This window comes from Canis aureus, chromosome 9 (assembly GCF_053574225.1).
Source record: "Canis aureus isolate CA01 chromosome 9, VMU_Caureus_v.1.0, whole genome shotgun sequence".
In the NCBI taxonomy this organism is placed as follows: domain Eukaryota; kingdom Metazoa; phylum Chordata; class Mammalia; order Carnivora; family Canidae; genus Canis; species Canis aureus.
In genome coordinates this window covers 7115561-7141917 of record NC_135619.1, presented here as the reverse complement: position 1 = coordinate 7141917, position 26357 = coordinate 7115561, and the positions used below count along the sequence as shown (strand labels likewise).

General features: G+C 39.7%; 1 long non-coding RNA gene across 1 annotated transcript; it reads right to left on the bottom strand.

Moving 5' to 3' along the window:
- Positions 1 to 42: 42 nt before the first annotated feature.
- Positions 43 to 21371, bottom strand: LOC144320015 (uncharacterized). The gene is made up of 4 exons (XR_013385611.1): positions 21251 to 21371; positions 12872 to 13035; positions 12503 to 12629; positions 43 to 199 (listed from the first exon to the last, which is right to left on the bottom strand). It is a non-coding gene; the product is annotated as an uncharacterized LOC144320015 (long non-coding RNA).
- Positions 21372 to 26357: the final 4986 nt, after the last annotated feature.

Below are 26357 nucleotides of genomic sequence, written 5' to 3'. Positions count from 1 at the left end.
TATGATAGGTCAGCGAGAATTCTCATTCACTTACCCCTTTGTGGATCCAGTGATCACAGCCACTTTATCAGCCAGGGCATAGCTCCTGTCTGTCCTATTGCTGCTCATTCTTGCGGAGAGAGGGACCAAGGAACATTGAAGACCCCTCAAGGTCCATCACGCAGCTCGGAGCATGGCAGAGCCCATACTGAGAAGGAACCTGGGAAGACAATCTCATCATGAAATACGTAGGGATCTGTGTCTCCATGCATCCTTCAAACTTCCCAGGGAAGTACAGAGCTGCTCATGCCTTTCCACTACCTGTTCCGTGAAGGGCTTCCTCATCGTAGTGAACCACACTACCACAGCAGACGTGGGCAGCTGCAGTGCTGGGCTCCAGGTAGGTGCCTAAGTGATACTTCCTGGAGCCACCTTTGTACTTCTCCCCACACATCCATTCTTCCACAAAGATACTACTTTGAACTTTCTCAACTTTCCCCAGCCTGCTGCAACCACCTGACCCAAGCTCTTGTCATCTCCCCGAGCTTCCACAACCCCGTCTTCTCTCAGATCCCCACTGAAGCAACAGCCTTAGCCCCCACATCAGAGATACCAAACTTGTCAGCATTTGACAGGCAAGTTGTTTCTCTTCATCACAAATGACTCTCATTCAACTGGAGATAAAAGTCCAACCACTCTCTTCTGGTACCAAAACTTTTGTGGAGTCTCTATGCTCACCACCCCCTCCATACTGTTCTGGTCCACCTGCCCAAAGATCCCATGCTACCTGTGCCATTGCAACTGCATTAGTAAGACCTCATTTCTGCAACGCCTTTCTCTCAACCCACATCTCTCACCTCCTTCTGGGGAGATCAAGGAACAATTGTCTTAGGTTGACCCTGGAGATGGCCCTGGGAAACAATGTTAGGAGAGTGGAGGTAGAGAGGTAGAAGGGAAGATCATCCATAGGAGGTGCATTATCAAATGAGTTACCTCTATGGGGATCTGAAGGTCAATCCTGCTGATGAACTCTGAACTCTGTTCAGAGTTATCCTACCCAAAAGGCAAGGACATTGGGGATTTAGGGTACAAACCATTCCAATTTCCCAGGACTGCAGGTTTTAGCACTGAAAGACCATGTTCCATGAAACTGCTCAGTCCTAAGCAAATCAGGACATTCAGTTAATCTCATGAGAGTGTATTTCCAACTCCCGTCTGCTACTGAGGACTGCTACTGAGCAGTATTAATTCCAAAGCATTGTCAACCTGTCCCACCTGTGCTCAGGAGCCTTCAGGAAAAGTCCTAGCTACTTGCTGTTGGACATTGGGCTTCTATGTACAGAAAGGTGAGTGCCCAGGGGACATAAGCAGGACACCAACAGCATCTGTTATATATATCACATTTATTGACCATTATGTCCTAAGCATAGTGCTATGCACTCTACATGATTATTTTAAATTTAATAGTCATGATAACATTTCGAGTTAGTGGTAGTTACTATCCTCATATTGCAGAACTATAAACTGGGACAAAGAGAGAATTTGTTCAATCTCTCACCAAAAGAGAAAAGCTCGGGTTCAAAACCAAGTCTACTGAATATAGTTTGAAATTTTAATATCTAAACTCTACTGCCTTCTCTGATTCCCCTCCAGGGAGGGGCTACTTGTTCTGAGCCCACAGAACTTATATATTTGTCTTGGCTATCCTCAAACTTTAAAAATAAACATATACTTACCATATGACCAACAACTGTACTCCTGGGCATTTATCCCAGAGAAATGAAAACATATGTCCACACAACATCATGCACATGAACATTTATAGAAACTTTATTTGTATTAGCCCAAACTGGAAATGACTCAAAAGTCCTTCAATGAATTGTTGAGCCAAGTATGGTACATCTACCCAGTGGTATAAAATAAAAATATAGTTGATCTCCGTCCCTGGATCCTGGCACAGAGCTCCTAAAATCCTTGGGATTTTTTGAGTGATAGGGATATCTTCTATTATTCATAAGAGGTCCCTTTTCAATCACAAGCTGAGTTAATGCTAGTAAGGTGACTTAGGGTGGGGGAATTAGCCTCAGGATGGGGCTGTTCAACAGAAAGACCAAGTGATGAGAAAGTTGGAACCAACGGCTCCACCCACCCACCTCAGGAGGAGAGGGGCTGGAGGAGGAGTGCTATAAAAACTCTTGAATAATGAGATTCAGAGAGCTTCCAGAAAAAGGTATTGTAACTACACACACACATACATACACACACACACACACACACACACACACACACACACAAACTCACCTATACCTTGCCCTATACATCAATTCCACATGGCGGTTTCTAAGTTATATCCTTTATAATAAACCAGTAAATGTAAGTAAACTAAATGTTCTGAGTTCTGCAGGTCATACTAGCAAATCATCAAATCTGAGAAGAAGGTTGTGGGTATTCTCGATTTATAGCCAGTTGGTCAGTAACATGGGTGACTAGAGACCTGTAATTGGTGTCTGGACTAGGGGCAGACATTTGGGACCAAACCCTTAAACCTCTGGCATCTGACACTAACTAGTTAATGTCACAATTGAATTATATTATTGGACACCTAGCTGGTGTTGAAGAATTGGGTGGTGTGAGAAAACACTCTAGAGCAATAAAAAGCAATAAACTACAACAATTTGGATGGAGCTCAAGGAAATTATGCTGAGTGAAAAAGGCAATTCCATTAATGATGCCACTAATGTGGCATTCTCAAAAGACAAAATTATACATATGGAGAAGAGATTTGTGGTTGCCAGGGGTTAGGGAGGGGGTTGCAGGAAGCAGCTGGGTGTGGCTATAAAGAGGTAGCATGAGGGATATTTGTGCTAATGGAACAATTCTATATCTCAGTTGTGGTGGTGGCTTCACAAATCTGCATGTGATAATAGTCCAGCACTACACATGCAAATGATTGCATATGAAACTGGTGAAATCTGAGTAAGGTCTGTAGATTGTATCAATGTCAGTTTCCTGGGTTTAATACTGTACTTTCATTTAGAATATGGATAGGAAATTCTGGATGAAAGAAGGGTACACAGGACCTCTCTGTACTATTTTTGCAACTTCCTCTGAACCTAAAGCTGTTTCAACCTAAAAGCTTTAAAAGAAATTCATTTGGCTTTGACTTGAAGAAAACAACTGACCTAAACTCTACAGAAGAAGAAAATACAAATTCATCCACTGGGGCTATTTTTATATTTCTAGAATCACTTTAAAGTAACTTTATTAAAACAGACATCTACTCTGTAACATGTACTCCTGACTCTTAATAAGGGAGGCACATCTTTAACCATTAGTCTTTACAATTTGACAGAGCCGAGGAATAAGGCACAAGCTTGGCTGTTGAAACACAGCACAGCACAAACAAGTGCCTGGCCTCTAGAAGATAAACTGAGACAGAGTGAGTACCCAGGGCAGAAGAGGTGAGCAAGCACTTGTAAAAGAAGTGAGGTAGAGCTACTAGTCACCTCATCTTGATAGCTGGGGCTAAGAATGCTCCAGACACAGAGTCTAGTCAGAGTGGGTCTGAGGCAGGAGACATAGGCAGCCAGCAGCGACAGAGCGGAGGGCCTCCTGGGTTGCTGAGGTTAGGTGGGATGCTGAGGCAAGGCCATGGGATTTGGGGCTTTCTCCAATGGACAAAACACACACACACACACACCAAAAAAATCTCTTGGAGTTTTTTAGAAATCGATAATTTTTATATAAATGGTGATCACACTCAAGGAGGCATAAATTTCATTGGAGGCCCTAATGACTGAAATAGCTAATACTTGTTGCTCTAGTGCTCATTTTTTGTCTGAATTCCTATTCTATTTTCTGAGTGGTCTATCCCAGTCTTTCTACCACTATTAAGCCCTCACACAAGTAGAGAAGTAATGAAGATAGCTAACCTAACCTTTCTTAGAGAACAGAATCATAGGATTCAGAATAGACAAGTTCACATCTGTATTCAACATAAAAGCTTGAAACAACCATGCACTTTCTGCTTAAATCTCTGGGTTTGAAAACAAGTTCGATCTTGATCTTAAGGAGTATAATGGCCTGAACTGTGTTCCTCCCCGGCCCTCAAATTCATATGTTGAGACCCTAACCTCAATTACCTCAGTGTGTCTTGGGAGTGGAGATGGAGCCTTTAAAGAAGTGGTTAAGTTGGGATCCCTGGGTGGCGCAGCGGTTTAGCGCCTGCCTTTGGCCCAGGGTGCGATCCTGGAGACCCAGGATCGAATCCCACGTCGGGCTCCCTGTGCATGGAGCCTGCTTCTCCCTCTGCCTATGTCTCTGCCTCTCTCTCTCTCTCTCTCTCTCTCTGTGACTACCATAAAAAAAAAAAAAAAAAAAAAAAGAAGTGGTTAAGTTAAAATGAGGCCACTGGGATAAGCCTTAATCTGATCTGACCACTGTCCTTATAAGAAGAGGACATTTGGACACACAAAAAAGACACCAGGGATGTGTGCACACAAAGAAAAGGCCATGTGAGGACACAATGAGAAGACAGCCATCTGCAAGCCAAGGAGAGAGGCCTCAGGAGAAACCAAATCTGCCAACACCTCAATCTTGGATTTCCAGCCACCAGAACTGTGAGAAATTTCTGTTGTGGGGGTCCCTAGGTGGCTTAGCAGTTGGGTGCCTGCTTTCGGCCCAGGGCATGATCCTGGAGTCCCGGGATCAAGTCCTACATCAGGGTCCCTGCATGGAGCCTGATTCCCCTCTGCCTGTGTCTCTGTCTCTATGTCTCTCTCTCTCTCTTTCTCTCTCTCTCTCATGAATAAATAAATAAAATATTTTAAAACATTTTCTGTCGTTTAAGCCCCCCATCTGTGGCATTTTTGTTATGGCAGCCCTAGTGGACTAATACAAGAAGAAACCTCAATAATATTCCTTGACATATTATTACCCTTTAATCTCCCTCAAACTTCCTTTTAATGAAAAATTTTCTGACAGGCAAACAGAATCCCAGGAGATAGAGAATAGAAAAGTGAGGCGCTTGGGTGGCTCAACTAGTTGAGCATTGGACTCAGCTCAGGGTTGATCTCAAGGGCATGAGTTTGAGCCCCACTTTGGAACCTACTTAGAAAGAAGAAGAAGGGGCTCCTAGGTGACTCAGTCAGTTAAGCATCTGCCTTTGGCTCAGGTCATGATCTCAGGATCCTGGGATTGAGCCCCAAGTCAGGCTCTCTGCTCCACAGGAAATCTGTGCTCACTTGCGTGTGTGTGTGTGTGTGTGTGTGTCTATCAAATAAGTAAAATCTGAAGAAGAAGAAGAAGAAGAAGAAGAAGAAGAAGAAGAAGAAGAAGAAGAAGAAGAAGAAGAAGGAGGAGGAGGAGGGGGAGGAGGAGGAGGAGGAGGAGGAGGAGGAGGAGGAGGAGGAAGGAGGAGGAGGGGGAGGAGAAAGGAGACTGTGAGCCTCAGACTCATGAATTTGAAGAGAGCAAAATTGTCTCTGGTGATGCAAATGAGACAAGCCATGCCACCATAGGGTGGGGCAGAGTCAGAAAGCCAAAGTTATATGGCAGGAGGCAGTAAAAAACAATCATATCCATCTTTTCATATTCCATCCCTGATCTTCTGACACTGATCATGGAACAAAATATGTGTCTCCATTTTTGGTCCAGAAAACGTCACTATTGTTGTGTCTCCCCTTCCTAAAGAGAATGACGTGACCAGAAGCAGGTAGCCTGCTGATATAATATTTCACATTCCCACTTTTGGACTCTGCCTAGTATAGGATTGATTTACCATCTTAGTTTTCAAAGACATAGAATCCATAAGAACCATGATAACATATAGAGACTTATATGTTTCAAAATATGTGTATATGTTTTATGCATGCTGTGTTATATATGATATATCTTTGTGTGTTGTATGTTAGTAGATTGGAATGACCCAACTGGGATTTGCTAGGATTCTGCAAAAACCTCGACAGCCACCTAAAACATTTTACATATAAAAATAGATTTATGAACCGGGACATTTATTGTCTTACTTGTAACAGGTGAAAAAATAGGTAAAATTTAAATGCTGAAATGGTATGTTACTTGACAGGATATATGCAGCCATCAAAAACAGTGTTTATAAGTAGTTTATAATAATATGGAAATGCTCCAGTTAAAAAATGCTAGCTGAAAAATCACGACACAAACTTTTATGTACAGAACAACTGAAATTATTTTAACATACATGTCTACATAGAAAACTGCTTGAAAATAAATAAGCTGTGATAGAATAAAAGTGACAAATTAAATATGTACTTTAGCCTTCCCCTTCAGAAATCACTAGATGAAAAGATATTTTTAAGAAAGAAAGATGAATTCAAAGCAACACAGTTAAAAAGCTAACTTTATAAAAATTATGAGGAATTCTTGAAAGATAGGTAAGGTCACCTTGCAAATGAAAGTCACAGTCCAACTTGCCTTCAAGGGAGGATAATGGTAAAAGGCAGAAGCAGTTGCAGGTGCCCTAAGTTCAGAGGCAACAGATAGAGTAAGAGGGGCCTGGGCAATTGTCAGGACAGAGGTACTTCCATTTGCTGGAGCCAGGCCATTAGATCTCTTCAAATCATTGCCATTTTGCCAAGCACCTCTTGAGAAAGAATATCAACGCTGAGAAGGTAATCATAAGGAGGCCAGACTCAGTTTTGGATTAACACAATAAAAGTAATGAAAGAAGAAAAAATAGCATCATGAGAAGCACAAAATAAGATTTTAGAAATAAATCCAAATGTATGTGAATGTTCTCAATAAAGGAGCATGGGTTAAATTCATCCATTAAAAGATGAATTTCTCAAATGAAATCTTTTTAAAACCCACCTAAATATAGTTCATAAGAATCACAGCTAGAACAAAATGGCATAGGAAGATTGACAATAAAGAGATGAGGGGCACCTGGGTGGCTCAGTCAGTGAAGTGTCCGACTTTTGGTTTCAACAGGTCATGATGTCAGGGTTGTGGGATCGAGCCCTCATGGGGTTCCATGCTCAGTGGGGAGTCTGCTTGAAAGAATCTCTCCCTCTGCCCCTCCCCCTACTCACAGTCTCTCTCTAAAATAAATAAATCTTTAAAAAAGGAATAGATGACATAGCAGATAAATATTAAAAGGCAAACAAATATGACAATAGTATAGGCAAAATATAATTTGAGACAAAAAAACCTTAAGATGAAAAATGATTAATAAGTGATATTAATAAAATGTGTAGGAAACAAAAATGATAATAGTCATTAACCTTTATGTACTTAACATGTATGTTTAAAATTGGCAAATCCACAAAGTCAGTGGGTAGCTGTAACACATATCTTTCTGAAATCACATTTCAACAGACAAGATATAAGTAAGAAAATATAGAGAATTTTAAACAATAATTAACAAGGAAACCTCAATACATTCTTTTTTTTTTAAAGATTTATGTATTTATTCATAACAGACACAGAGAGAGGCAGATACACAGGCAGAGGGAGTAGCAGACTCCTTGCAGGGCGCCTGATAAAAGAGCAGAAATCATGTGGGTCATCCATATCCACTCACTTACATGCAATAAACACAGAAATTAATGTAAAAGTATAGACCCCTCCAAAATATCATATACAGAGAAATTATAAATGCCCTTATAAAATAACTTCTGGAAGAGGAAATCAAAGCAGAAAATCACTATTTAGAAATGAAGAACATTGTGAGCACTTTGCAGAAGTATAAAACCCTATTTAAAATAGTCAAAGCGGGGCACCTGGGTGGCTCAGTGGTTGAGTGTCTGCCTTTGGCTCAGGGCATGATCCTGGTGTCCTGGGATCAAGTCCCACATAGGGGTCCCTGCAGGGAGCCTGCTTCTCCCTCTGCGTATATCTCTGCCTCTCTGTTTCTCATGAATAAATAAATGAAATCTTATAAATATAAATATATATATAGTCAAAGCATTAGTTGGAGGACAAAGCGCTATTTTTCAGAAAGGAAATAGTTGAAAATAATGGCATGAGCTTTCAACTCAAGAAGTTCGTAAAAGAAAGACACCAATAAACCCAAAGTGGAAAGAACAAAGGATATATAAATGCAGGTAAAAACAAACAAACAACAAATAAATAAAAGCAGAAATTATGAAACTGAAAACAAAGAAAATCAACAAGTGAATGCAAAAGAAACACCGGATTCTAAAGATGGTTTTCTTTGGTGGTGGGACTGTGATTTTTTTTTCCCTTCAGTTTTGTGTTTATTTGCTTCCCAAATTTTCTATAAAAAGTATACATTGCTGGGCAGCCCGGGTGGCTCAGGGGTTTAGCGCTGCCTTCAGCCCAGGGTGTGATCCTGGAGACCTGGGATCAAGTCCCAAGTCGGGCTCCCTGCATGGAGCCTGCTTCTCCCTCTGCCTGTGTCTCTGCCTCTCTCTCTCTCTCTCTCTCTCTCTCTCATGAATAAATAAATTAAAAATCTTTTTTTAAAAAAAGGATACATTGCTTTGATATATAAAAGTCTACTATTTTAAAATGCCCAGTTTCTTCTTGGAGAAATGACTTCTTCTATGGCTGGAGCAAGAAAAATATAAGAAGAGCCTGGAACACCATGTACTGCCAGAAAGTAAACAGTAGTAAAATAATAATAATAATAATAATAATAATAATAATAATAATAATAGAAACAAACAAAAAGAAAGAAAGAAAAAAAGGACAGAAGGATGTCAAAGGACAAAAGAGCCAAATTGAAAGAGCTCCCAGTAGCCAAAGCTGGAACAAATGAGCAACAAAATAAATAACATAGTATTGAATTTTAATCTAATGTATAAAATAAATATACATGTGTCCATACTGATACCAAAAAATGACTAAATAAATAAATGAAGAGGAAATAAGCCTTCTTTATAGAAGAATTCCAAATCATATTTCCTTTGCATGAGCTGGAGAGGAATCCCTTCTCCCCTCGCTTGAAAGTAAGCTGGAGTTGGAGCCTTGCTTCTAAAGAATCAAGTGTAGAAAAGGAACAATAGTAACCGCTCGGTGGAGAAACCCAGAAGAAACTGCCCTAACCCAGTGATCAGGGTTCGCATCGCCGTATAAGTCATTTGCTGTCATGTGTGCCCGATATGATGAGATATAAAGGGCACTTCACCGCTGGGGAATTGGTCTCCCTAGCCCAAGCATCCCTGCCTAATTGTGAGGGAAACATCAGACCAACCCAAACTGAGGTACATTCTACAATGTCTTGACTGATACTCTTCAAAACTGTTGAGATCATGAAAAACAAGACTGAGGAAATGTCTGGGATAGGAGGGGATTAAGGAAATAATACATTGTGGTATCCTGCATGGGATCGTGGCACATTGAAGGGACATTATTGGAAAAATTGGAGTGCTAGGAAGAAAGCAGGTAGTTTAGTGTGAAATTGTACCAGTGTTCATTTTGTAGTTTTGATGAATGTGCCATTGTTTTACATAAAAGGTTAACGTTAGAGGAAACCAAATGAATGAAGAGTGTACTAGTTTTGCAACTTTTCGGTAAATCTAAAATTACTCCAAAATAAAAGGTTAATTAAAAATTTTTTTACCAACTACACATACCTTAGAGGATTTTGAGTGTAGAATTTGGCAATTATTATTAAAGCTGTGAATAGTGAAAATCTGCTGCTAAAATTTCATAACTTTAAATTAGCTGTACATTTAGAGATTTTAGGTAATGTATGAAAATTGGACTGTTCTTAAATTTTCTGAAATAATATGTTCTGATTACACTGTAGAAACCTCTAGACAATTGCAAGGTGCCAAGATTCACAGGAGGGCTCAGATGGAGCACTCCCCTCCCTCCCATGCCTAGCCCTGGAAGAGCCCCCTTGACATGCTCTTTGAGGGTAGGGACAGTTGGTGCCATGGTGCCTCTGGCATGGCTGATACTAACTGTGACAGAAGGGAGTAGGGATTTGAGCTGATATCTTTGGTACATAAAAAATAAGGAGGTTAGCACTTCCTCTGTTAAGGACTTGAGTCCTAGTCTTAAGACTATCCCTGTCCATACTCTGGCCCTCCCGGCGGTGACCAGTGTCCACTACCACACCCTACCCAACCTGACCAATTTCAAGCCTTGCAGGGCAGGGACTGTGCTGAGAAGAGGCTCTGGCCTCTAGTGCTTCTAGAGGACTCTAGCTTCTCCAGTCTCTACAGCCCTTTGTCCCCCAGGATTGTCAGTGGAGGAAACAGACAAACCTACCTGGGGCCAATGAACTCAGGTGCTTTCCTCTGATTCTTAAACAGAAGCCTGGGGCTGTAGCAGTCCTGAAGCTCTGCTGATCACCCCGAACATTCTGCTATATAAGAGCTTCCTCCCATTTCTTCTTGTCTTTCAGGACACTCCCTTTAAGCTCACCTGTTCCCTGTCCATCACACTCCTAACCCTTTTTTTTGAGTCATGAAAACATTTAAGCAAAATGTGATATCCTTAGTATTACCTGTAATATCCCTGAATAACCCCTCCTAAGGCAAGCTTCTGCCTCCCCAGCTAGGTTCCCAGTAGCAAAAGGTTCTGGAGGACGATAAGGGTTCACCTTCCCAGGAGAGTGCAGGCAGAGGGGTATAGGCTAATGATTGCAGGAACAGGGAGAGGACCCAGGAAAGGGAGCGCACAGTACATGGCTATGCATGAGCCTGACAGGAAGCCCTTAGTATCTATTTGTTAAATAAATATTTATGTATCACACAGGAAAGGAGAGACAGGTTTCCATATGCCCTTATGGCCTAAAGAGAGCCTGAGGGGAAAGCAGAGTCACAGATTAGATCTCTAGAGAGCTATGCCCACAGAGAAATAGTTCAGGAGGTTTTTGTCAATTTCAGCCCATTCTAGACTAATCTACCAGTGATACCATCTCTTCCTAATGCATATTTGTCACGATGCATTACATGTTTCGACGAGTGGCATGTTCATATATCTGACATCTGTTTCGAAATTCTACTCACCCTCTGCAGCTGTCCTGATACTGAGAGCACTGTTATGCAATTTTTAGGTGTTCCAGAAGTACTTATAAATTAACAGACTGACACTGAACAGCGGAATTACATGAACGTTAAAAATGTGTTTATCTGATCCTCTCAAAGTGCTGTCATCTTACATATGCCATGGACTTTTTCTATTGTGAAATATTTCAAGTGAATGACAAAGAACAAAGTAATGCGGCCAACACCCACATTTTATAAATGTTAACATTTTCCCCTATTTCATATTTTTTAAGTAAAACATTACAAATTGAGTAGAAACCTCCTTCTGTGCTTCTGCAAGATCCTATTCCCCTCTCTCCACTCTTCCCAGAGAAGGCTTCCATCCTAAAGTTGTGTGCATCCTTCTTGCCCATGTTTTTACATTTTTATTACATTTACATTCATAAATAATAGGTATTGTTTTGCTTGTTTTTATGCTTTACCAAAAATTGTATTATGGCACTGTACCTATCATACTGCAATTTACTGGTTGTCATCAAATTTATATTTTTGGAATTGAATCACAACACATGAATCTCTAGTCCATTCGCTTTCACTGCACAGAACAGAGTGTTCTCACTGTATGAACAGACACAATTATCCATTTTCATGTTGATGGACATTTGGGTTGTTTTAGTTTTTATCTATAAGAAAGAAAATGCTGCCATAAGCATCATGTGCACATCACCTTGCACCACACATGTGTAAACTTTCCCGTAGAATTTATTTTGGAGGAGGAGGCTGGGTCAAAGAGCACACACATCTTGATCTTTACTATATACCAAATTTGTTTTCCTAAGCTATTGTACCAGTTTACACTCATTTGAGAGCACCGGTTCCTCCACGTCGTTCTTAATGCTTATGCTCTCAGATATTCCCACTTTTGGCATTCTCAGAGATGTGAAATAGCATCCCATTGTGGTCTGGATTTTCCTGATTACCAGTGCAGTTGGTCTTCATTGCATGTTTGATGGCCATTCAGGGTTCCTCTTCTGTAAATTGATGGGCTGTCATTCTCTGTGCACTATTTATTGGGCTGTTTCTCATCAATTTTTAAGGGTTATTTGCACTTTCTGAGTGCTAATTTTAGTGGACTACTCCCTTTATTCTGACTTTTTGCAGTCATCTGGCCTTCCAGTTATCACTCCTCATTCTTTGAAGATTTTATCCCCTGGTTCATTGTCTCCCTCCCCATTACTCAATTACTAGGGATTTCAATACCTACAAGGATGATCTTGATTCCCAATCCTCTTACACCCAGTGATCCTGCCTTCATCTTTCCCATGCCACCTGCTTCCAGTCATGCCTGAGACCTTGCCAGTTACTAATAATCACACTCACTCCTTTCTCTTGATGACTAGTGTCCCCCTGTTCAATATTTATGTTTCAGCACACTGCCTCTGATAGCCTGACTTCAATAATTCTTCAACTCTAACAGCCTGCTTTCCATTGACCTGCCAACTTTTAATATCCCACACACCTTCGAGTCCTTACTCCCTACCCTATGTGGCTTAGAATCCACATTCCAACATTATACTCACTTCTCTGTATGTGTGGTCATTCTCTTGCTCTTCTTTTCTTCCCTTGAACTTTTCTGGAAAAACCCCAACATTGAATAAATATGGTTCTCCATTCACTCTCCAATAGCACATCAGCAAATGATGTTTGCTGGGAAAAAAACACACAAGCACGGTGATATTCATGACCACTAACCTTAGGAAGGCCATCAGGGCTGTCCTTCATTCTTTCAGCTCCACTTCCCTAATTGATCACTCTCTCATATTCTTAAGGACAATTACTTCATAACTTCTCTTCCCTCAAATTTCCAAAGCCTTCCATGTTCTCATTTTTAGCTGATGACCTTACTTCCAATTGTATGGAACATATAGAAGCAATCTAAAAAGTATTACCAACTTCAATTCTCTACTTTCCCTTCTGTTACAGCTGATAAACTGTCAGTGCTCCCATGCAAAGCCAACACTTCCACTTCTGCCCTGGGTGGCATCTCTTCTCACTTTTTCAAAGATACTGTCTGTACAGGATCATTCTCTTCAGCGTACACTCTGTATATCTCCTGTGTTAAAAAAAATAAATAAATAAGAACAGGGATCCCTGGGTGGCTCAGCGGTTTAGCACCTGCCTTTGGCCCAGGGCGGGATCCTGGAGTCCCGGGATCAAGTCCCACGTCAATCTCCTGGCATGGAGCCTGCTCCTCCCTTTGCCTGTGTCTCTGCCTCTCTCTCTCTCTCTCATAAATAAATAAATAAATCTTTAAAAAATAAATAAAAAATAAAAACAAAACCCCAAACTCCCTTAATACATACCCCCCTCAACTACCATCCCATTTTCCCTCCTCCCTCTACAGGAAAACTCCTGTAGATCCTCTACACTCACCCTCTCCCCTTGCTCTTCTGTCCTTTCTTAAAGCTAGGCCCGACAGGCTTTCATCATCACCACTCGCTAAAACTATCAGCAAGGCTGTGGTTGACCTCCACTTTGCCAAATCTAATGATAAATGCTCGGTCCTCATCTTATTCAGCCTCTCAGCAGCATCTGACATGATCGTTCCCTCCTTCTTGAGATACCTCCTTCTCTTTGATTCTCATCAAATCTCACTAATACTCCTTTTTTTTTTTTTTTTTTTTTTTCACTAATACTCCTTTACTGGTTCCTTCTCTTCCTTTCCGGGTCTAAAACTGGAGCACCTGGGGCTCCAGCCTCAGACCTCCTTTCCTTGATGAACATTAATTCATTAGGGGATCTCATCCAGCCATAGTTTCACACGCAATCTGTAGTCTAGCCACTCTCAAATTGACATCTCTGGCTTCACCATCTTGCCTGAACTCCAGACTCATATATTAGTTAGCTGTCCACTTGATGTCTGATAAGCATCTCTAACTCAACATGTTTAAAACCAGGTTCTGGGGCAGCCCCGGTGGCGCAGCGATTTATCGCCGCCTGCAGCTCAGGGTGTGATCCTGGAGACTCGGAATGGAGTCCCACGTCGTTGGGCTCCCTGCATGGAGCCTGCTTCTCCCTCTGCCTGTGTCTCTGCCTCCCTCTCGCTCTCTCTGAATAAATAAATAAATAAATATTTAAAATAAAATAAAATAAAATAAAATAAAATAAAATAAAATAAAATAAAATAAAATAAAACCAGGTTATTAATGCTCTGTCACAAGCCTACTCCTCCTGCAGAGTTCACCATCTTATTAAAAAGCACCACCATTAACCCAGTCACTTGGGCTTTGGAAACTCTACACTTTGACCTCTCCCTTTCTCTCTCATCCTGTATGAGCAAATTATAAATTCTCCACTTCCAAAATACATCAGAATGCATGCACTTCTACCTCTACCACCATTATCCAGAGACAAGTCATCATCTCCTGCTTGGACTATTAGAATGGCCTACTGACTGAACACCCCGTCCCTTTCACCCTTACCCCTTTCCAATCCACTCTCCACACAGTAGCTAGAGTAATCCTCAGAAACTGTTAGCTGTATCTTGTCATTTCTTAGCTCAAATCTTCCTTCCAGTGGTTCCCCACACCCTTCAGATGTCCTTATCAATGGCCTTTCAGGCATTGCATACCCTGTCTCCCTATCTCCTTTTCGACCTTATCTTCTATCACTCTTTATCCACACCTCCTCCAAACATACTGTACTCTTGTTCCTCAATGACCAGGTATACTTCTGCTTAAGAGCCACTGCTCAAGTTGGTCATTCTGTCTGAGAATTTCTTCACCTGGATATCCATATGCCAAACTCACTTTATCAGGATGGCCTTCCCCAGCCACCCTTATAAAATAGCAGCCCCACTCAGGCATCCCTCAAATGTAGTTTTTTACGCAACTTCAATTTATTTTTGTATATGGCTTGAAGTAGGGATCAAATTTATTTTTTTAAAGACTTTATTTATTTATTTGAGAGAGAGAGACCATGAGCAGGGGGTAGGGGCAGAGGGAGAGGGAGCAGCAGTCTCCCCACTGAGCAGGGAGCCTGATGTGGGAGTCAATCCCAGGACCCTGGGATCATGACCTAAGCCAAAGGCAGACATTTAACTGACTGAGCCACCAGGTGCCTCAGGATCTAATTTATTTTTATGTAGAAAACCAGTCATACCATTAGTATTTATTGACTAGTCCTTCCTTTCCTCCCCTGGCTTGTATAATCTCACTTGTGTCATTTCCCAAACTTTCATCCATGTGAAAGTTTGTTTCTGGGCAATCTATTCTGTTCTATTGGTCTATTTGCCTATTTTATTTTCCATAGCATTTTAATAAGTCTTGATATATAGTAAGGCAAGTATCCCCACCTTTTTTCTTCATCAAAATTGTTTACTATTCTTAAAGTTTCATTCTTCCGTAGGAGTTCCACTAAGAAACAAAAACAAACTATTGTAATTTTTATCAGAATTACAATGACCCCATAGAGCAAAATGAGGACAAATGGGTATCTTTGTGTTATTGAGCCTTCCCACATGTAGTAGATCTCTCCACTTACTCAGAACTTTGTTCCACTCTTCAAAAATGTTTTTTATGTTTCCATGTTAAGATAGAGCAAATTCTATGTTATTTTTATTCTTAGATATCTAATAGATTTTATGAATGATACCCTTTTCTCTTTAACATTTTGAACTGGTTGTTATGTTGTAGGACAACATTACCGATTTTGCATGTTGATCTTGCAGCTAGCAAACTGCTGACTTATCTTATTAGTTCTATAGATTCTATGCATTGGCAAATATTGAGTCTTTCTCTTCCTTATGAATTCTTACATCTTACTTCCTTCTCTCATCTTACTGTATTGATTAAAACCTCCAGTATAAGATTGAACAATAGAGGTGCTGCAGGCTTCCTTGTCTTACTACAGAATTCCATGTGAATATAGTTAGGATTCACTTTTAAATGCTGTTTATTGTATATGTTTGGTAGGATTCTATATTGGGTTAAGAAAACTGGGTGATGGGCACTGAGGGGAGCACTTGACAGGATGAGCACTAGGTGTTATACTACATGTAGGCAAATCGAACTCCAATAAAAAAATATACATATAAAAAAAGAAAATTCCCTTCTAGTCCTAGTTTGCTAAGAGTTGGTTTGTTTTGTTTTGTTTTTATCCTGAATAGATTTTAAATTTTTTTGCTTCTGTTGAGATGATCATATGGATTGTTCCTTTGATCTCTTAAGGAACTGAATTATAGTTATGCATTTTCTGCTGATGAACATCCTTGTGTTCTTGGGATAAATTCTACGTGGCCATGATTTAGTTTGTATATACCACAGCACCATAATTGGTGAATGGAAGAGTCCTTATGTTGCCATATGCTGTATAGTGATGGCTTTCAGCATCCTCTTCGTTCAGTAGCTGAAAAAATATCAGAATTTAATTGCCATCAGATGTCAGTACGAAAAGGGAGTTATCTGCAGAAGACAATGGAATGAATAATTAACCCTTCCACCTCTGAACATTGACTGAGATAAATTTCTAGCTACTGTTCTCTGTTTTATATATACTACCACTATAACTTTGGGATTTTTGTAACTATGTTCCTTGTTGAGATTGGTCAATAATTGTCCTTATCCTGGTTTAAAACTGAGATTTAAAAACCAAACCAAGTGGAAGTTTAGCTTCCACTTAGAATGTACAAAACCACAAGAAAATATCAACTCCCACCCTAGCAATGAAAAAATATAGCTAATCTACAGAATTATAACTTTCCTAGACCCCATCAGAAAGCTGAGGCAACCATGCAAGCTGAATTCTGAAGACTTAGAAAACTGGCCAAGGAAAGATGGGATACAGGGACTGTTTCACTTTTGTCAAAGTAGGAGAGGAAGAGGTGGCTACCATAAAAGTGAAAGAAGAAAGCAACTAAAATTTTAATGAATTAAAAAAATAAATAAAATAAAATTTTAATGAATTCATTAACACTGAATATGGGCTAACATGCAGTTTAGAACAGTTTCTCAGCTTTCACCCTATTGACATTTTGGGCAGGATAATTATTTGTTGTGAAAGGCTGTCCTAGGCATCATAGAATATTTAGCAGCATTCCTGGCATCTACCTACTAGATGCCAGTAGTATCCACTCCTCCCCCTGAGTAGTGATAATAAAAAATGTCTTCAGAAATTACCAAATTTCCTTTTGGGGGCAAAATGCCCATTTTTGAGAACCACTAGTTTAGAACAATGGACACCCAGACACAAGAGAGTCTGAACTCACCCACAAGCTCTTTTCCAAAGGCCTCCACCAAGTGCTGATGAAAAAGGGCCAGAGAGAACCCCAAATTAAACAACAAAGATTGTTAGTTTAGATACAAAACATGACCCAATATGTTGTCTACAAGAAACTCACTCTGAAAACAAAGAAAGAAATGCTTTAGAAGTTAAAAGATGAAAAAGGAAGATCATGCAAATACTACTCAAAAGAAAGCTGGAGGAGCTATATTAGTACAAAAAGAGTACACTTCAAAACAAAGACTATTGCCAGGGATAAAGAGGAACATTACATAATGAAAAAGAGATCACATTAGCAAGAAGATGTAACTATCCTAAATGTGTATGTATCTAAAAACAGAACTTCAAAATAGATAAAGTAAAAACTGTTAGAATTTGAAGGAGAAACAGGTTAATCTGCACTTATACTTGACTTCAACACTCCTCTCTCCTCTAGGACAAGAAAATGGAAAATCAATGAGGATATGAAAAACCTGAACAATACAATCAACCAACATGACCTAACTGGCATGTATAGAGCACTCCACACAACAAAAGCAGAATATACATAGTTTTTTCCCAAGCACACATGAAACATCCATCATAATTAGACCATATCCTGAGCCATAAAACAAATCCCAACACTTTGAACAAGATTAAAATATTATAAGTATGCCCTCTGCAGGATAACTGAGTGGCTCAGTGGTTGGGCTCAGGTCATGATCCTGGGGTCCCGGGATCAGGTCCCACATCAGGCTCCCTGCATGGAGCCTGCCTCTCCCACTGCCTATGTCTCTGCTTCTCTCTGTGTGTCTTTCATGAATAAATAAATAAAATCTAAAAAAACTCTCCCAAAAAAACAAGTATGCTCTCTGCCTCAACAACATTAAACTAGAAATAAATAACAAAGGTATTCGGAAAATCTCTAAACATCTGGAGAGGAAACGACACACCGCTTAACACACATACACCTACAGTGATTTACAAGAGAAATTAGAGAATATTTTAATTGAGTGACTATGAAAACACAAATCTATGTCAAATATACCAAATTGGGAGGATGCAAATGAGTGTCAGAATTCCCCCTCTCTCTGTCTTTTCCTCTCTCTCTTTGTCTCTGTTTCTCCTCCAAAACAGTTTGTATTTTTAAAAAATGATCCATTTCTAGTTGATAAAACACATCTCTAACCCCATCTTGTCCTGGTGTTTTTATTAAGAGGGGGCAGGAAGACAGAGGTTGACTAACTGTTAATTGTTTTCATTAACAACTTTTAATTTTTTCAAGTTTTCCTGATGCCAAAAGATCTGTTTGTTTTTTCACTGAAAAGGCTGTCCCTACATGGGCACTTTTCAGAAGGAAAGGTTACAAGGGGATGAGGACCCTCACTGGAATGCAGACCCACACTGCAGGCATGATAATCCCCGGCATGCTCCGTGGGATGATGAGAAGATGGAAGGGTTCATGACTTCTCTTGGCAGCTCAGCCTTGGAAGCAATCCCTTTCCTGAGAAAGCCTATGCCTTACCCCATTCTAGATGACATGGAATTCATCCACAGCCTTGACACACAACAGGTAGGGACCAAGAAAGGACACATCTTAACAAATATTATTTGTACAATCTCTTTTCCTTGATCAGATTTTCCCCCAGATTGTCTATTTTATTAGCCATTTTTTAAAAGATTTTATTCATTTATTTGAGAGAGCATGAGCATGAGTGGGACAGGGGTGGGGTGGGAGCGGAAGTGCAGAGGGAGAGGGAGAAGCAGACTGCCTGCTGGGCAGGATGCCTGACTGGGGCTCAATCCCTGGATCCTGAGATGGTGACCTGAGCTGAAGCCAGATGCTTAACCGACTGAACCACCCAGGAGCCCCTTATTAGTCGTTTTAAACCAGCTCTTAGTTTTGTCGGTTATCTTTACAATTTTTTTCTTTCTATGGAGATGGGAGGATGGTGGTGTTGGTTTGGTGTGGTGTAACTGTTGTTTGGTTTGTTGGTTTGCTGGTTTCAGTTTCCCACCAACTTCTCTCCACTAGCGTCTCCGTTTCCCCCAATGGCAACCAATGTTACCAGTTGTTTTTTTTACTTAGCCTTCCCATTTTGTGCATGTATGAGCAACTACATATAATTATGAACTGTACTTGTGTAGTTGTAACTCATAAAAGAGGGGCATATTGTGCACACTGTACTGCCCATTACTTCCTTCATTTAGTCATATATTTTGGGGCTGATTATGAATCACTATATCCTGAGAGTCCTTATTATTTTTATTATTTTTTCAAAAGATTTTATTTATTCCTTTGAAAGAGAGAGAAAGAGCACGTGCGTGCACAAGCAGGGGCAGAGGGAGAAGCAGACCCCCTGCTGAGCAGGGAGCCCAATGTGGAGTTCCATCCTGGGACCCTGAGATCATGACCTGGGCCAATGCTTAACCAGACTGAGCCACCCACGTACTCCTTCATTCTTTTTAATAGTTACACACAGTATTTGTATTTTATGACTATTCACTAAATTGTAATCAATCTTTCACTTTTATAAATAGTAGCATAATCAATAGCCTTTTTCATATATCATTTTATTTGCATCTGTAGAATAAATTAGGAGAAATGAAATTGGTAAGTCAAAAGGAATATGCTTGTGTTATTTTATTCCATATTGCCAAATTGCCATCCATAGATGTTGTATCTATTTGTACTGCTGCTTACAATGTGTGAGAGGACCCGTTTCATCACACCCTAAATGCCAGTTAACCCAGTATTCGATCAACTTATTGGACCTTTACCAATCCAATCATTTTAAAATGGTGAAAGTGATTAAGAGGTACAAACTTCCAGTTACAAAATAAGTCACAGGGATGAAAAGTACTGCATAGGGAATACAATCAATGATATTTTAATAACATAGTATAATGACAGACAGTGCCCACTCTTACTGTGGTGAACACTGCATAAGGTACAGAATCACTGAGTCATGTTGTACACATGAAATTAATAGAACATTACATGTCAACTACACTTCAAAACTAAAAATTTTAAAATAAAATAAGTAAAAATGGTGTTTCAGCATAGTTTAAAGCTACATTTCTTTTTGTATTGCTGAAATTGAGTATTTTCTGTGAACACCTATTCATATTCCTAGTTTTTTTTTCTAAGAGTTTTTGTCTTTTTCTTATTGATTTGCAGAGGTTCTTTTTGCATTAGGAAAGTAAGGTCTTAGCCTATCCTATAAGCTGCAAATACTTTCCTCCAGCTTGTTATTTTCTGTTTTAACTTTACTTGCAAATAAATAAAGCCCTCTTGGTGGAGTCTTCCCTGTAGAATTATGTACCAGTGCTTTTTATTCTCATTAATTCTTTATTGTCTTATATTTTATATGATCTGACTTAATATCGCTACTCCAACTTTCTTTGGTTAATAATTGGCTACTCTATCTTTTCCATCCTTATATTTATGACTTCTGCAACCACTTTTTTTCACTCCGCCTCTTGTCATCAGCCTAAAACTAGATTTTGTACTGCTTTATTTAATCCAATCTGCTAGTCTGAATAGATTAGTTTACCTGCTTGTGATTATCGATAAATTTGGACTTATTTCTAACATATACTGTGTTTTCTGTTTATCATCCATACTAGTTTACTAAGACTGCTGTGACAAATTACTACAAATGTGGTGACCTTCAAAAAACCAGAAATTAGGGGCACCTGGTGGCTCAGTCAGTTAAGCACCTGCCTTCGGCTCAGGTCATGATCCCAGGGTCCTGGGATCTAGCTTCACATCAGCCTCCTTGCTCAGCTAGGAACCTCCTTTTCCCTTTCCCCGCACCCTCCCCCACTTGTGCTATCTTTGCCTCTCTCTGTCTCTCCCTCTCTCTCTCTCTCAAATAAATAAATAAAATCTTACTTTAAAAAACCCAAAAAACAAACAAACGACAAAAACTATTTTGTCACAGTTCTGGAGGCCAGAAGTCTGGAATCCAGGTGATGGCAGGGCCGAGTTCCCTCCTGAAGCTCTGGAGGAGATTCCATCCCTTGCCTCATCCAGCGTCTGTGGCTATTGGCATTCCCAGGCTTACAGGTGCATCTCTCCCATCTCTGCCTCTGTCTTCATATGACCAGCAGTCCTCTCCCTGCGTGTCTCTTGACACCTAGCATTGGATTTGGATTTAGGGCCCACTCAGATAACTGAGGGGGATCTCATCCAGTGAGCCTTAACTTTATTCCATGTGCAAAGACTTCTTTTTCAAATAGGGTCACAATCACAAATTCCAGGGATTATGATGTAAACATATCTTTTGGGGGGCTATCATTCAACCCACTGCGCACCATCCTGATATTCCTTATTCTTAGCTATTTCCCCCCTCCTTTCTTGACTAATGTCAGATTGATAAAGGTTTATCTTTTTATTTCTGCTTGTTCAGAAGGTATTAGATATCTACACTAATTTTGGTCAGTATTCTTAAATTTAACAGACATATAGCTGTAAAATTGTCCAATAAATTCTGTATTTTGGGATGCCTGGTTGGCTCAATGGTTGAGTGTCTGCCTTCGGCTCAGGGCATGATCCCAGGATCAGGATCAAGTCCTACATCGGGGTCCCTACAGGGAGCCTGCTTCTCCCTCTGCCTATGTCTCTGACCCTCTCTCTGTGTCTCTCACAAATAAATAAATAAAATCTTTTAAAATTTTTTTAAAAATAAAGTTTTATTTCTAATTTTGCTGAATTGAAGTCAGAGAACATAGTTGATTTTCTCTCTCTCTGGTAGAAAATTTTATTGACATTTTATCTGGAGCTTGACACTGTAAAAAATTCTGTGGGTATATATTCTTGAATATTTGGTTTGCAGGATGAAGAGCTACAAAAAAGCCAGGACTAGCTCTCTCTCTGAGGACTGAAAAATCTGGACAAATTATTTTTAATATACCTTAAAGTATCAGAAAGGCATCAAAAGCTACTGAACTCAAAGATCCTCCTAAGGATCATGAGGAGAGTGGGTAAATAAAATTTGGAACATATACATAAAATGGAAAATTATATTATATGAAAATGGAGTAACTAGATCCATCTATAGCAGCATGGATAAACACAAAAACACTAAGTGAAAATATATGATGCAAAATATTGTATGCTGTCTGATATAGATTATTTAAAACACTATACATATTCCATGCATTTTCTGTGAATACAAGTATTTGTATGAAAAAATTGTTTTAAGTCTGGAAAGAAAAGCTTAGTTCATGAGTCTGATCAACCTGGATGTGAGGGAGAGAGGTTGGGGAGTAGGAGTGTTGTCAAAGTGGCTTTAGTGTGGATGGATAAGCATAATGTGGTGAATCTGTACGACAGAATATTATTCAGCCTAAGAAGGAAGGAAATTCTGACATGGGCTATAATGTGGATGAACCTTAAGGACATCATGCGAAGAGAAATACGTCAGTCACAAAAAGACAAACACTGAGTGATTCCACTTATATGAGGTACTTAGAAGAGTTAACTTCATAGACACAGAAGGTAGGATGGTGATTGCCAAGGGCAGGGGAGAGGGAGATGGGAATTGCCTAACGGGCATAGTGTTTCAGTTTAGAAGATGAAAGGAGTTCTGGAGATGAATGGTGGTGAAGTTGACCCAACATTATAAATGTATTTAATACCGCTGAATCGTACACTTAAAAATGGTTAAGATGGTTTTATGTTGTGTATTGTACCACAATTTAAAAACATTCAGTGGTATCTATAATATTTTAATGTTTTTAAAAGATTTATTTATTTATTTATTTATTTATTTATTTATTTATTTATTTATTTATTTATGAGAGACAGCGTGCAAGCAGGAGGAGGAGGAGCGGGGGTGGGGAGGTCCCAAGCAGACTCCATGCTGAGTTCAGAGCCTGATGCAGGATTTGTTCTCAGGACCCTGAGATCATGACCCAAACTGAAACCAATGGTTGAAAGCCCACTGACTGAGCCACCTAGGCACCCCAATAACTTTTTAGTTTTTGAAAACTAAAAACAAAAACAAAAACAAAAAAACTAAAAAAAAAAACTAAAAAAAATTAAAGACGAAGATAAAAAGAAAATAAAACAAATAATTATGTTACACTTAGCTCATCTATAGCGTGTTATTAGAAGTAGAAAAGAGAGGAGACAAACTGAGCCCTGCGGAGAGAGACAGGCTCCCCATGGCCACTGTCTGCCACCAGGATATGGGGGCCACAGGGAGGGGCCACCAGGTTCTGAAGTCCAGTTGTTAATAACAGCTACACTTGTGAGGGCTTACTGTGCACCTTCTTTTGTGTGTACCCAGGGATTTAGATTTTTATCTCAATTACCTCTCACAGCAGCCTTTTGAGTTAGGTACTATTGTTGTTTTCATTTGACTGATAAACCTCCCTGGTGGTCTAGTGGCTAGGATTCATTTGACAGATAAAAATATCTAAAATATCTAAAGTTCAGTGAGGGTAAATGATTTGCCAAAAGTGACAAAGTAGTGAGCAGTGGAGCTATGATTTGTATCCAGGAAGGTCTGACCTACGAGCTTAGACCCTTAACCATGCCACTGCAATGTGTGTTTTCTAGTAAGCAAATGTGAAATGTCCACACACATATCATGACATTAAGGTGTAATCCAAAGAAATAGCTATGTTAAGAGTATGTGTGATATTTTGTTCATTAACATAACTGTGCCTTATAACCAGAAAGATACAGCTTGCAGATGCCTGCCTTCTGAGATTTAAACTAGTAAAAATAAATCTTTAATGGATGAGAGTAGCTATCTAAAGAATTCACCTTAAGGAACAGATCAAAGTCGGAAGAGACAAGTTGATGCCAAACTTCAATCAAAATGTCTAGAGTGAAGTCACATGAGGGTATAATTGATGAGAACGATTTGGATTTTAAAATGTTTGTATTCTTTGATGTGGTGATTCTACTTTTTGGAGTCTATACTAGGGGCATAATACCAAATATCTAAAGGTTTTATACATAAATATATTCACCATAAAATGAATTTTAATAGCAAAAGTGAAAATCAACCTAAATATCCAACACTAGTGAAATGGCCGGCAAAATGGAATCCCCATACAATGGAAATGGTGAGCCTCACAGAGACATAGATGTACACACATATGAATAGTTTGTTATTGTTTAACAATTTCATATGTACAAAGACAAATTGCATGAGGAAGTTTAGTCAATGTGCTTTATAGAGACATGGTTACCCTCCTGCTATAAATACAAAAAGATACTGAATAGTGTATAATAATGTTAAAAATATTAGTTGAGGAATAAAACAAAAGAGATTAATAAAAAGACATTTTATTACAAAATAATAGGAATATAATAAATAATGGGAAATTCTCAAGTCCCAGGAAGAAATAAGAGCCCCAAAGCCAGTGTGGTAAGAAAGATAAAAAAACAGGGTAGTCAGTGGAATATGGACCTGGAGCTAGGCCCTAAGAGTCTAGAGCTTGGGGTTTTAAAAATCACAGGGATCACGAGATCTCAGGTCCATGAAAGGCAGGGATCTTGTCTTGGCTGGATTGATTCTCTCTAAAACAGAGGCTGAAGCAAAGATGAAAAAGTGGAGTTTTACTTAATGTTATTAGCCAAGGTTCTCTAGAGAAACAGAACCAGCAGGATGTGTATTTATATAGAAAGTGATTTATTTTAAGGAACTGGCTCCTGCAATTATGAGACTGACAAGTCCAAAATCTGCAAGGTGGGCCAGAAGGCTGTAGGCCAGGGAAGGTTTGATGGTACATTTGACATCCGAAGGCTGTGTACTGCAGAATTCTCTCTTGCTTGGAGGAAGTCAGCCTTTTGTTCTATTCAGGCCTTCAGTTGACTGGACGAGGCCCACCCACATATGGAGGACGATATGCTTTACTCGAAGTCCACTGATTGAAATGTTCATCTCATCCAAAAAAAACACCCTCACAGAAACATCCAGAAAAATGTTTGACCACAGATCTGGGCACCATGGCTCGGACAAATTGACACATAAAATGAACCATTTCTCTTGGGAATCATAATCAGAGCAGTAAAGATGAGGAAAGGGGAAAAGAAGCAAGAAAGGTGTGAGGAAGTGTGAAATGGCACGTTGTCATTCTGGCTGACACTTCATGAGAAGCCTCCAAGATCACAGCAGGTTACTCAGCAAGCATGTCTGGTTGGCATATGGTTCTACTCCAAACAGGCTGCAGAGAGAAATGGCACTTCGGAGTAGGCCATGGGAAGGAGGAGGAAAGGGAATTTATCTGCAATCTTTCTCCTATCTTCTGCTTTCCATTAGTGGAGACTCAGTCCACAGAAAGCTAACTCCCCAACAGTTCCCCATGTTGTCAGGTGGTCTTTTCTATAGCGAGAATCTGTAAGGCATTTTACCAGAGACTAGAAGTTGTGCAAGGAGACAGAAACTCTGGCTTCATGGATGTTCAGTCTGGCTGCACAGTAGAGGTCAAGGTGAAGGAGTGAACATTCTCAGAGAGTGATGGTCAGTCTCTGGTAATGTCAGCAGAGTCCCAGAAGCTGTCAGCACTAAGGAAATCTAAGGATGAACATAGATTTGTATCAGATACAACCCACCCCTCCTACCACTCCAGTCCACTCACTCTCTATTATATTGCCTCCTGTATTATATGGTAGAGATTTTGCGTGTGTGTGTGTGTGTGTGTGTGTGTGTGAGTACAAGATGCCCTATTCCAAAAAAAAAAAAAAAAAAAAAAAAGATGCCCTACTCCTTGCCCTAGAGGGAGATCTGGGCCCGAATTAGTCAAAGAGTCCCTCGAGGTGGTTGAGCCTATTCAGCCCAGTTGCAAACTCCTGGAAGAATTCAGAAACAAGAGTCCTTGCTGTTGTAGTTGGTCCCTGGTCATACCTGATATTCACTATCTCTCCTCTTATACCCATTCTAAATTTCCCTCATCCTTTTACCGCATTTAGGCTGGCCCAAGTTGATTGCCTGGTAGATTAACCCAGTCCTTTAGACTCTTTATTTTCCCTGCTTTTGGTAGGTTGCACTTGCTGTGATTCCCCTGGTTATTATAGGATATAGAAGTACTAAAAGACACCCAAATAAATGCCCTGAGTTCTGGAAATTCTTCTTACTATCCTCTTGTGTAAAAGCAACCCTAAAAAAATAAATAAATAAAAATAAAAAAATAAAAAAAATAAAAGCAACCCTA